Raw genomic sequence first — 11,684 nt, 5'->3', positions numbered from 1 at the left:
TTTAAAGTTTAACAACCTTTATTGAGTAAGATCCCTTTTTTGGAAATAAATCTAGACAATACAATCTTATAAAGGAAGATGAATTAGCACAAAATCAATTTGGAGGAAATTTAAAAGATTAAAGAGATTGACCATTTATCGATAGATTTCAAAATATTTTTCTAAATTCATGCCAATTTATCGATGGATGTAAGTTAGGGTGTCTTTGGATTATTCTCGAGTGGGCATCTATCGATAGATTTAGGGAAGATTGTTCTTGGGTGACAATCTATCAATAGGTGCACGACATCTATCGATAGATTCAATTGATTCTCTCTTCTCAAATGTCTATCTATCAATAAATGTAAGTCAAGGTATCTTTGTACTGTTCTCGAGTGACTATCTATCGATAGATGCAATTAAGGATCCATTCTCGGGTGTTTATCTATCAATAGAAGTTCATGGTCTTTGAGGTCCTGTGTTTATAATAACTACCTATTGATAAATGATTTCAATCTATTGATAGATACGCCAATCTATTAATAGATGAAAAACATCTATTGATAGATTGAAGGCAGTTTTAAAAGTTGAAGAGCCTTTTTGCTTGTTTTCAATTTAAAATACTTAGCTCTTTCATTAAAACTTTTTCAAGGATGAGTAAATACAAATTTTAACTCATTCTCCCTTAGATTTCATTTAAAAATTTATTTTTGTTTCTTCAAATCTAACACCTCTCACATTTAAAACTTTGCTTTTTGTAAAGTTACGAGCAAATACAAATTTTAACTAATTCTCTCCCTAGTTTCATTTAAAAATTTGTTTTTGTTTCTTTAAATCTAACACCTTTTGCATTTAAAACTTTGCTTTCTGTAAATTGATGAGCAAATACAACTTTTAACCAATTCTCCTATCTTTTGTCATATGAAAACCTTGTGACCTTGAAGAACTAGGAAATCAATTTAAGCTTTCTAAACTTGATTTAGAATGAAGTAAAGCTGTAAATTGAATAGCAAACCAATAGTAACAAGATAAAGCATCCATGTTTATAGCCAAAAGTTCAAACATCAACCATGTAAGTACATCTGAAAGTATAGAAATGAAAAACATGTAGCCTAAGATACAGCTAGAAAATATGTAAATACATCCAAAATTACATGATGCATGAAAATTTGATGCACATGTAGCCAGTCAATCGAAGAGTCCAAAAATTGAGTAGCACAGATGTCTCCTATGAGAACTTACGATAATAGTGGAAATCGATAGTGGAACTGATCCTTCAAGTCTTGTTGGTGCTGCAAGATTTTACAATTTTACGCCTCCAAGACATCCATACGAGCTGTCAACCTAGAGTCCATTGTTTCAATATATGAGAGGACTCTAATAAAGGCTTACTCAACATTAAATGTGGTGGATATAGGTGCACTAGGTTGAGCCCTAGACAGGCCACTAAGATATGCACTCAACTCACCCTTATTCCCTACATTACCCTCATCATTGAAGATCGAATTATTGATTGACCCCTTCCTCACCCAAGTGTTGTTTTTGAACTCAAAACCTAGCTTTTTAATAGTAGCTCATCAATAGGATTGAACAAAGCATGGTTTTTGGGCGAATCATAGTAGGTGTTAACTTTGAAGTAGTGTATGATCTTACTGATCACTATGTTATAAAGAAGGCTTTTTATGTCCCTTTGAATGGTGCAAAGCACGTCATTTATGATGAATTTAGAAAGGTTATTATGGCGGTTGTATTTCATGTGAAATATGAACCAAAAGTCTTTTTGGTTGATAGTGGAGTAATTAGAGCCATGAAGACGGGTAGTATGAGTGTTGACTAGGTGCAAGACTTGATCAAAGAAAGATAACCTTGTGCAACTAGAATTGCCTCTATCATTTGGCAGATGATAAATAAATGTAGAATAGAGGTTACCATCATTGAAGACATAACGGAGATATTCTTTAAGGGAAGTAAGGTGAAAGACACGTTCTATGAGGGCCCGAGTAACAAGGATTCGTTTTCCCATTACGTGAGTGACAAACCCATCACTATTGTTCACTAGCACACCTATTTTCAAGTTAAAATTTTTGAGTTGCATTGAAGTAAAAGATTTAAACTAAATTCTCATAGTATTTCCTATTTAATTTTTAGTAATGTGTCCATCCTAAATATTCGAAGTTTGCAAGGTATGGGAAATCAATGGACTTTAAGTAATCAAAGTCAATGATGTGCTTGAGCATTAGCTTGCGTTTGGTGAAATTGTCATTGAATTTTTGAGCATGTGATGGATGAGTGAAATTTTATGGAAAAGAACTCCTGTCCAATGTTAAAAATGTCTTGGCACCAGCAAAGCCGCTTGAACCTTTGTTAGTTGTCACCTTTGTGCATTTTGTACTGTGACTTTTTTTCAGAATTTATGAAATTTGGATGATTGGGGTGTTTTGGTTAGAAAGGATTCAGTAGAAATATTAAAGAGGTTGAGGGAAATGTTTTAATTTAGACAATTTCTCTCAAAACGCAAAAGAATCCAAGAATTGGAGAGATTAGGACCTTTAGGGTTTTATGGAACCTTAACTCAAATTTTAAGGAAATTTGAAATTGTTTTAAGGAAAATTTGTATTTTTAATGCCATAAATTAAGAAGGAAACACTTTAAACGGTTTAGAATAAGAGAAATTTACTAAGTGGTTGAGAAGGTTTGGGAAAGAGAGGTGTTTCGGTACCACAGTTATGAGAGAAAGGAAGCATCAGGCACCCTTAAAATAGTACATTTAGCGATAGAAGGGAACATCTATTAATAGATGACATTCAACTATTTGGTCGCAGGTATCTATCTATCTATAGATAGTGTGATCTATTGATATATTTTTTGTGCAAGTTATTTTGTTTTGTCTCAAGTCATCATCTATCAACATGAAATTTATTTTATTACCACTTCAATCTATACCTACACTACCAAAAATATAAGAAGAGATAAAAGTGTAAACTATAGGAAATTTTGGGTGTTTGATACATATTAAAAAAAAACATAAAAAGAAATAAAAGTATTCTTTGGAGTAAACTCAAACTTTGAGTTCTTTTAGTAAGAAACTTCCACACCAACTAATCTACCCTAGCTTTTAACAAATTTATACATCTGATTTTGCCCTGTTTCCTATTCTAATTGAATGAATGCCAATCTTAAATGATATATAAATGTAAATTACACATAATAGTCTTTTTAACTTAGATGACCTTTGTCCTTAAGGATCAAATCTTGAGAAACACTTATTGAATTTCTTTGTGTAAAGGCTTGGAAAATATAGGCTATATGGTGCAATAGTTAGGGAGTTATGTGGGTTGCTTCAAATTCATCTTTCCTTTTAGAATGGTACGAGGTCATGACCAAGGTGTAGAACGTCAAGATTTGGTGTATGGTCTTTTCGTTATTATATGGTCCTTTTGGTTACGGCATATTGTGATGATATTCAAAGGGAAGGTTTGTGATTTGGAATAGACGCATAAGTTAATCAAGCTCAAAGTTGTATGGTGGTACAAAGCTAAAGTCTCAAAGATCTTAATGCAATTGTGAATATCTCACGTCACCCTTACTTGGCGCTTGAGCCAAAAATAGCTAAATAACTTTAAAAACATATTTCATGGGAATTGTTACTGATGGGAACATTGAAGTTCTATGTAGATGGATTTTCATTGGGAAAACCGAGAAAAGCTGGTTGAGGAGCATACTTTGAGATGAGAAAGTATGGTGAAGATAATGCTTTGAAAGTAATTGGAATTTTAGATTCAAAAGCCACTGGAATTGTTTGTAATTAAAGGGGTGTTTATTGTCTTTATTGCCTCAAAATGGTCTAATTCACACTGCTTATTGATTGAGAGTGATTCGACAAAGGCTTTTTAGTTAGGTCCCCAACCCCGAGATTGTTTTTGCTTGGAAATTGGGTTCTTAGATGTTGCAAACTGAGTTTGTATGCTCTCAAATTGGCAGGTGGCAAATCAAACATACACTAAAGGAAGTTAATGATTTGGCAGACCAACTAAAGAAAGATAGGGTAAAAATTTATGATATGTTACTTGTTTTTTAGCAAGACAATATCAAGGGTGAAAAGTGGAAGGATAGAGTTTCTATGCAAATGGTGAATAAGCGAGGGTAATAGTGTTGGTTTATCATTTTTGTTAATAAGTGTGTTAATGAATGATGTATAAGTTTTGTTTATTTTGTGGCCGTTGAGCCATTTCATTGCAAGTGACTGGTTATATTTGGTCATGTATGGCTTGATGTCTTGTTTTTGTGGTCATGGCCTTTTCAAAGTCAATACTCACAATATTAGGGTAGTATTAATGATAGTGCAAGGGTCCTGTTGTCAAAGGTTAGTTGATCTACTCTTATTATCATCGAATTTAGATAGTTTGCTTGTCAAAAAAAAAAACACAAGATTGTTGTTTAATATGTTGACAATTGTAAACTTTACATCAATGATTTTCTAAATTTTTTGGAAAAATAAGTATGCCTAAGATTGATTGCACAATTATTCTTTTGCTAAAAGAAAATTTTTTATGATGAAATTGAGATAGTAGCACATATTTTAACTTTTCAAAATTCATCTTGAAGTCATTCAAACTACTACAATCGAGATTGTGTCAGGTCTTTAACCTTTTCACACATATTGTTGCAATCGTCTACCACTTGGAAGCTCCTCTTTTATTACTCTCATTCCTTATTGCTATAATCCTTTAGCTTTGAGCAAGTATAGGCCAATCAATCTTACGAGTAGTTTGCATAGGATCTTTTAGTTCAATGAGCTCAAAGGTAAAACCTCAAGAAAGGGGGTGAATTGAGCCTTTTCAAAATTTCTTTTAAAACCCAAGTAGCAAGATAAAACTCTTTTGCACTAAAAGAATGAAAAACCTTTTAAGACCAAGCAATGAAAAGTTATAAAAAATCCTTTGGTAGGTTAATTGAAAAGCGGTTTGGAAGTGAAACCACAAAGATAGGAATTTTCACAAACATAAAGGAGACACAATATTTATAGAGGTTCGACCTCAATGCCTACGTCTTCTCCCTTGGCTCACCAAAGATTTTGTAATCCTCTATGAAAAACAATTTTTAAGGCTCAAGTATAATCTTCACAACAATGGCTTTTTCTAGGCTCAAGCACAACTCATACAATGGTTTTTCACGGAAAGCAAGCACAACGCTTGCAATGCATTTTTATGGGGAAATCACAACCTTTTTTACCTTTTCACAAGCTAAGGTATAACCTATCAACACTACCTTTCAAGGGTTATGGTATAACCACTTTAAGCACTTTACCTTTTAAGGTTAAAGTATAAGCTTTACAAAAATTACAAGGAATATGAAGTGTAAGCCCAAGAATTCCTCTAAACAGGTTGAATAAGATCAATGGATACAAGAAAGGATGAAGGCTTAACAAAGAGTAATAAGGTTTTTAAGCTTAAGATAAAACAATTAAGGATGATGAACACTTGACTTGAAGAGTTAAGAATAAAGGATTTTTTCTTGAAAGCTTCAATTTTGCTTGGAGTATTTTCTCTTAGGGTTCTCTCACTTGAAAAATGAGTTGTAGTGTTCTTTTTCTATGTGAGAACATTGTTCTAGCCATTTGACCCTTTGATTTCAAAATTTTGGCTATTAAGTATGTCTTCTGGCTTGTTCGATATGAGTTATTGATATTTGCGATATAAGTCTCAATACTTTAATTCCAAATCTTTATTGATGTCTTGATACTTTAGATTAATGGCTCAGTACTTGTTCTTTCTTGACAAATCCTAGATGAAGCCATGTCTTGATACTGTCATGGCCAAGTCTCAATACTTGTGCACATATCCTCTAGAATCTTTGAGCTCTAAAGATAAGGTCTTAATACTGTATGAATAATGTCCTGATACCTTGACACTTTCTTCCAAGAATTTAAATCTGAAGGTGAAGTCTTGGTATTTGGAAGCTAAATTCTTGATACTCTTGGATTTTTTGTTTGGACTTTGAAGCTTGAAAGCAAAGTCTTGATACTTGAAGCTTGTGTATCAATACTTTGCAACTTGTGTATCAAGAATTCTACTCTTTAAAGGAGATGTCTCGATATGTGCTGTTTTGATCTCTATACTTTTGTACTTGTCCTCTGAAATTTGATCTTCAAATACATGGAGTCGCAATACATTCCGAAGGTGTCTAGATACACCTTTTTCCTTAGTCTATTTCTTGAGGCATTCAAAGCTTATAGTCTCGATACCTTAATGTGAGGTCTTGATACTTTTGGTTAGTTTAAGTCTCTTTTGAAAGCATATTTAGCTTATTTTCAAATGTATTGCATAGAGGTTTTTGCAAAGTCCTAATGCACCTTTAAGCTAATATTTTGATCATTAGCTTTTGTCATATTAAAACAAATATCAATCATTAAACTAACAATCTTCCCATTTTTGATATTTCAAAACATAATGAGGAAAATTTGACTTGAAAAGCTCCGTATAAGTTTTTGAGCTTAAGCACAGTTAAAAGTATGAAACTCCCCCTTAGTTGATGACAATTTTGAAAACTTGTGTGTGATAGATGCATTTTGCTCAACATACTTCTACCTCTTTTTTATTACATCAAGAAGAATTTAAGAACATTAGGAGTTAAAACCAGAAAGGATCAATATAAAGCTATGTGTTCAAGTGATGAGAATAATAAAATCAATGTAAACAATATAACAATATTTTCAATAAGCATAGGCATTAACTTGAACATTTTCAATGTCACTCATTTATAATCAAATATAGACACAATGATATCAAAAGAATCAACCATAGACAAAAGAGAAGTTGCACTCTTTTTCATTCATCATATAAATGGCTGTATATATAGACATGAGAATATAAGCATTAGGCCATACCAATGGACAAAAATATGCATGATGATGAATGTATGTATGCAAATATGAAGTTTGAAAATCATCCAACAAAAGAAAATATCCAATGTATATAAAATAATACGTCAAGTGTGTCACAATGCACAAAAATCAAAATGAAAAAGATCATTGGTAGGGTCCATGGGGTCAATGGGTGGGTCAGCTAGGTAGACCGAATCAGTAAGAGTATTAGGCTTGATGCCTCTAGTGGTTGGTGCAGTCAACATGGTTGGAGGATCTATCAGTGAAGCTGCTTATGTCAATGGTGTGGTTGTAATATAAAAATTGATGTTGTGAACCTCAATAAGTGTAGCATCATCTCTCTCAATGTTTGTAACTCACCCTCTAAGTTTATCCATGCTGCTAATAACCATTGCGAACTTGGTATCAAAGTGAGCCTTCATTTCATCCATTAGTGTATCATCTCCCATGGTTAGTGCATTGGCTGGTGCCTCATCATCATCACTGCTCACCTTGGTCTCTTCAGCTATTACCTTGCCTTGAGTTTGTGGAAGTAGAGCATTCCTAGGAAGTTATTGCCCATCAACTAACCGATATCTGAGTTTATTAATTGTGTGTTGTCCGATTGTAGTGTGTAGCCAATGATGAATTGAAGGATTAGTGAGATAGCTAATTACGATCCCATGCACCAGTGCATTGGTTTCCCCATTAATGACTTGCATCATGTCTCGAAATATAAAGTTAGCTAGATTTATTTGAACATTATACTTGATGTGATGCAAGAAGAACAAATCATCATCCCTCACATGAGAATATTTCCTTCCACTTGGTTTTAAATTCCAAGAGGTAATCAAGTGAAGGATTTTATCATGAAAGCTGAGTCAACTAGCACTAAGGTACCTTTGCAACTCATTGTCATCAAGCCCATCTTTTAAGTTGTGCATGCATCTTCCCATTGGGAATGTGTAGCACGTGACTAATCATTTCCCTACCAACATATATACTCTTCCCCATAACACTAGTCACAAATCTATCATCATGAAAGTGAGGCCCCTCATAATCATGAGTACGGTTGTCCTTGAAAATATTTATAAAGTTATTTGGTTAGAAATTTGGGTGATTTTGTATATGTTCTTGACATCTAATTTAAGTATTAGGAGGTTTTAGCCAGTTATTTTCGTTTTATGAAATTAGATTGAGTTCACTTGCTTTAAGTTATTTTGTGATATTTTGCTTTAAGTTTATTTATTATTTAAGTTAGTTTGTTGCTTTTGTAGGTGTGTTTATGAAAAGGGTGATATTTTGTCAAGAAGAATGCATTTAATGTGTAGACTTTCAGTGCACATGTTGCAATATTTTGAGCATATCTCTCACTAAAGAAGTCCAAATGGCGTGATTATTGGATCATTGAAAAGCTAAGAGGTAGAGCTACAATTTCATATTTACCACTTGACCTAGTTCAGCTTCAAAGTAGGAGAAAATTGCATCGGAAGTCAAAGTAGTGCGGTCAAGCCTAAAAATTTAAAGCACTCATTTGGTGGTCACGACTTTCACCACTTCATGGTTACGGCCCCCCGACTACACCATCGCACTTTTGACTCTGAGGAGGTTCGTGGTCATGGGCCTTACTTGCCCATGGTGATAATTTTATTTTATAAAATTATTTTAATCCAACTTTTTTATTAAATATTAGCTAAGTCCTCATTTTCAATTATAATTTAATTATTTTTAGTTGTTTTATAATTAGTTTATTTTTAAGTGAGTTATTCTAATTTTATGTTATTTCTTTTAATTTGGTTATTATTTATTAGTTTTTTATATTTTTTGTAGGAACTAAAAGAATTAGGCTTAATTTTGGAAAGGAAGGTGTTGAAAGACTCGAAAGTCTATTTCCATATGCTTTAGTGTTTTGGCCATTACTCGCGGTACAAAACTCTAAATGATACGATTCTTAGACCATTGAAAAACTAAAAGATAGAGCTACAATTTTAAAGATCACTTTACTTTTTTAAGCCCAATTAAACTATAAGTCAACTTAGGGAATTATAGGTTAAGTCTATTAGTATAAATAGGAATTTTTTTAGAACATTAGAGTAGACAACTCTTGAGAGATTCAAGAAGCTAGAAGTTGAGGCTGAAACTTGGAGGTCAAGCCGGCAAATATTGTTTTGTTTTCTTCCTTGGCTTTTATTTTTCTTGTTACTCTCAATGGTTGAATTTATTATAATGTTATTTGTTTTTGTAATCATGAGTGGCTAATTTTCTTTTTTTAGGATTGCAATTGAACTCACATGTAATCTAAATTTTTAATCTCTCTCTTTCTTATCTTTAATAGGATTTGAATTATTTATTCCAATTTGTTCTTAACGCTTTTAATTGCTTGGCCACCAATTAAATTGATTTAGGAACGTAAACAAACTTGAGAAAGAGAGTTTAGTGTAGACTAAAATTGGGATAGCATATGTCATATTAATTGATTTGTGTATAGAATAGGAATATACCTATAGGCCATATATAGCTAAATTAGAACCTAAACTTAATAAGTTTATTTTAATTTTAATTCACATAGGACTATAGTGTTTTGGTTAAAATAGATATTTTTATAAGATGAGTCGGAAGACCTTTATAAATAATTTAAGACTCTAGGTTAGTAATACAACCCATTGAAATAAGTTAAGGAAGAGGTAAGATTTAGATGAAGTGTGAGGGATATTGTGATCCTAGGGTTGTTTAATTTGGCATTTACTCAAACTATTAATATTTTGATTTTTCTTAGTTTAATTTTTAGTTAATTAGTTTTAGTTAATCAATTAATTTTGAGTGTTTGGATAAGATTAATTTGTTATAACTTTAGTACTTATTAAACTTTTAGATCAATTCCATGTGAGATCGATACTCTGCTTACTTATATACTATCTATTCGATACGTATACTTGCATAGTAAAATTTTAATTGACAAGGTTTTGGCGCCGCTGCCGGGGAATTGTTTCTAGAATTTTTATTAATGCTAATACCAAGAAATTTAGTCTTCAAATTTTATTTTTTGTATTTTAATATTAGATTTTGTTTGCTTATAGATATCTTTGGTCATTGTATGTAAAGAAGAAACAACTTGAATCTTGTTCCTTTTGATCTTGAGATAGAGAGAACTTTTAGAAGACGTCAAAGGAAGAATTTGCAAGTTGCAGCGTTAAATCAGACAATGGCTGAGGATAACAATAACAATGGCAATAATGCCATTAATCTAGTTCTCGAAGCAAATAAAGCACTACGAGATTATGCTGCTCTTCTTTTACAAGGTTTGCACAAAGCATTAGGAGACCTTCCATTAATGCAAATAATTTCAAAATTAAACCAGCTTATATTTTAATGATTTAGTCTTTAGTCCAGTTTGGTGGGTTGCCCGGTGATGATCCTAATTCTCATTTAGTAAATTTTTTAGAGATTTGCGATACCTTTAGATACTATGGAGTAACTGATGATGCTATTAGATTGAGACTATTTTCATTTTCTCTGAGGCATGAAGCAAAAAACTGGCTTAATTGACTGCTCAATGGATTTATCACTACATGGGAGGACTTGACTCAAAAGTTTCTAGCAAAATTTTTTTCACCTGCCAAGACTGCAAAGATAAGGAATGATATCACCTCATTCACACAATTTGATGGTGAGTCCTTATATGAGGCTTGGGAGAAGTTTAAAGAACTATTGCAAAGATGTCCACATCATGGGATTCATGATTGGTTGCAAGTTCAGACATTCTGCAATGAGCTGGTTGGGTCAATAAAAACTACAATTGATGTTGTTGCTGGTGGGGCATTAATGAGTAAGAATGCTACAGATGCATATAATTTGTTAGAAGAGATGGCCTCAAACAATTATTAATGGCTTTCAGAAAGGTCAGGTCTGAGAAAAGTTGTTGGGGCTTATGAAATTGATGCACTTGACACCTTAACTGTTCAAGTAGCTACGCAAGTGACTGCATTGTTCAAGAAGTTTGACACACTGAGAGTTCATGTAGTTCAAAATTCATTAGTAGTTTGTGAGATGTATGGAGATGGCCATTCATATGCTCAATGTCCATACAATTCTAAATCAGTCCAGTTTATGGGGAACTTTAATAGACAGTAGAATAACCCATACTCCAATACGCATAATCCTGGTTAGAGAAACCACCCCAACTTTTCTTGGAGTAATAATGTAGGGCTTTCCAATCCAACACCCATCATGCCTCTTGGTTTTCAACAACAAGCTAGCCCATAAATTTTTGAAAATAAGTCCTAATTGGAAGAACTTCTCTTGTAATATATATCCAAGATTGATGCTATAATTCAAAGTCAAGGAGCCTCATTGAGAAACCTTTAGACCCAATTGGGACAGCTTACAAACTCTATCAGCAATAGACCTCAAGGTTCCTTACCCAATGACACACAAATCAATCCTAAAGGTAAGGAACATTGTAATGCAATCACCTTTAGGAGTGGAAAAGAAGTTGAAGGGGTGAGAGAAAAATCAATTGAATCTTCAAAGGATCATGTAGATGATGACAAGGTAATTGTTGAAAAAGAAGTTGAAGTGGAAAATATAGATACTGGGCAAGTTAAAAATCAAGTGAATTCTCAAGCAAATTATCTTCCACCACCATTCCCAGAAAGATTGAAAAAGTAAACGCTTGATAAACAGTTTGAAAAATTTCTCAATGTCTTCAAGAAGCTCCACATAAATAGCCGTTTTGTTAAAGCTTTGGAAAACATGCCAAGTTATGTTAAATTCTTGAAAAACATCTTAACCAATAAGAGGAAATTGGAAGATTTTGAAACAGTAGCACTTACTGAGGAGTGTA

General features: G+C 32.9%; 1 non-coding gene across 1 annotated transcript; it reads right to left on the bottom strand.

Annotated features, from left to right (window-relative positions):
* Positions 1-10,468: 10,468 nt before the first annotated feature.
* LOC149527498 (small nucleolar RNA R71) lies at positions 10,469-10,575 on the bottom strand. Its single transcript, XR_016350939.1, has one exon. It is a non-coding gene; the product is annotated as a small nucleolar RNA R71 (small nucleolar RNA).
* Between the last annotated feature and the right edge of the window lie 1,109 nt (positions 10,576-11,684).

The sequence above is a fragment of the Theobroma umbraticum genome, unplaced genomic scaffold (genome assembly GCF_002168275.2).
Source record: "Theobroma umbraticum cultivar Fairchild unplaced genomic scaffold, ASM216827v3 scaffold_56.0, whole genome shotgun sequence".
Classification (NCBI taxonomy): domain Eukaryota; kingdom Viridiplantae; phylum Streptophyta; class Magnoliopsida; order Malvales; family Malvaceae; genus Theobroma; species Theobroma umbraticum.
Note: the sequence above shows the minus strand (reverse complement) of the source record. Positions and strands in the feature narration are given on the sequence as shown.